Here is a 2,266-nt window from a genome sequence, read left to right as displayed (position 1 = left end):
TCATGCAATGTTCTACGTATATAAACCGTGTGCCATCCTTTAGAAAAAATGTTGAATTAGCACGACGCGTTCAAGTCACCAAAGATTGGCAGAGAGGCTATGGAGAGCACATGACTAATTCATCATAATACCACACAGCTAAGCAACGAAGCAACAGAAAAAAATGCAATTAAGAGCCCATCAGTAAGAGTGAGTGCCATTCGGGGCTGAACACATTGTGGGCTTATACACCATTAAAGTGAACAATGATCATTCCAAAGCCACTTGTGTAGAAACAAGATTCACAATGTCAGTTTATAATGAGCGCGTCGCAGAAGCCGGGTACAACAATTAAAGAGAAAAAAGGGTCATTAGCAAATTAAAGTGCAGTGTGATACTGTACAGAATGCGGTGTCTAAACTTCTTTTGGAATGTCGGTTGCATGATATCACAGAAGAGTACTGAGTTTTTTCGATTGATGAAACAATGCTCAATTTTTTCTGGAGCGTCGCAAATGGAGGGGGGGAGGGGTGATTTGCAGTGACGGCAATTCACCCTTGACACAAAAGTTTTCCTTTCCCCTAATCACGTTTTACCGGGTAATGTGTCAGTGCGTACACGGCGAGAGAGGGATTTCACGTGCTCTTTTTTGTATACCGTGTCCCATTAATTTTATACGTAGCGCATTACATGGGAGGAGAGAAGAGCATACAGACTAAATCCTTCTGCAACCATTTTCTCGATACTGAAAACCGGAAATCAGGGGAGGAACGAACAGCAAAATACACCTCATGCATTGAACCTGAGAAAAAGGGGTTATCAGAAATATTTGATGACGCAGTAATGTTCGGTAAAACATAAACTACCTCGACTTGCAATAATGCATGCACTATTGCACGTGTAATGTCAGGAAAATCACATAACGTGAAACTGCCTATCCCACATACAGGAGAAAAAACCAAGGCCGCCAGCGCTTACAGACCAGAACTGCCCTTAGCGAAAAGAGGATGTGCTAAAAATGCATTTCAAACGTATTGTATTAATTTCATATTTATTTCGCATTTTTTTGTCCCTATGCTTAAACTGCAATACGAATGCTTTCTAAGTATACTAGGAATAATATTTTAAACGTTCTTAAAAATACGTGAAAAGTACATTTTTGCCCGCTTAGCATATTTATAATGCATTAAAAATATAATAAAAATATACATTAGAAATATACTAAAAATATACATTTAATACATTAAAAATGTGTTTACTCGGGCTTAAAAAAAAGTCTACTGGGCGGCTCCATGGAATGACACGGGTTAATTCATCAACTGGAGAACAAATCGTACACGGGTATTTATTATTAATCAACAGGAGTCTGATATTATAAGGTCACGTGATTGAATGGGAACGGCAGATACCTACATACAGCATACCAAGACGACAGCGACACAGCAAACAACAAATCCTACGACAAACGCTGTACTTGGCTTGCCGTATATATACCCAGCGAAAGCGACGCACTATTTTGCACGGTGATACCTTTTTTTGCGCAAATACTGTGGGCTTCCAAATTATCGCAGAAGTACCCTACTGGTCGCGTTCGAATCTGGGATTAATTGAGAACGGAATTGCTAATTGAAACTTGCGTCAGGCACAGGTCAGGAGTCGAACTGTCAACCAACAGATACATGGGCGTGTAAGGGAGCCGGTCTGCCCTGCCACACGGGGTCCTTTCCGCTGGCTTATTCGGACCCAGAAGTACCCAAGGCGCTTTTGCTGGTATAATGCCATCACGTTCTCACACGGAAATGTTCGAATGACATTGAGTGGAATGGCATTCGAGAATAGGAATGACATTCGGAGTCGATGGACTGCCGCGGTGCTGCACGACACTTTCGAAACGCATTCGAAAGCCTCAGCTCGTTTTCAGTGTACAGCGACGACGACGACGGCGGTCACACTAGTCCGACAACGACAGTATATATCACGCTGAACAACAGCATGTAATTATAGTGAAATATCTAGTTTACTATAATATGATTCTAGAGGGACACGTTTTTCAGGCCAACGACACCGACGAATCCGGTCGGCGGACGGTCAGCCTTGTCGGCGGCTGAGCGAGAGCACGGTGATGAGGCGGCGGTGTGTGCATGCTCGCGCTTCTAAATGAGCATACCTGAACACTCACCAGCGATAAGCGCTTGCCAAATCAGTTTCAATCGACGACGGCTCTGTTCCCTTCCGCGACGACTAGGCCCAGCGAGTTCGCAGGGTTGGATCTGTGATTTCGGCGGTT

Source organism: Amblyomma mixtum, chromosome 7 (assembly GCF_055824585.1).
Source record: "Amblyomma mixtum isolate Tamu chromosome 7, ASM5582458v1, whole genome shotgun sequence".
Taxonomy (NCBI): Eukaryota; Metazoa; Arthropoda; class Arachnida; order Ixodida; family Ixodidae; genus Amblyomma; species Amblyomma mixtum.
The sequence above is the reverse complement of the archived record's forward strand: the minus strand, read 5'-3'. Positions refer to the sequence as shown.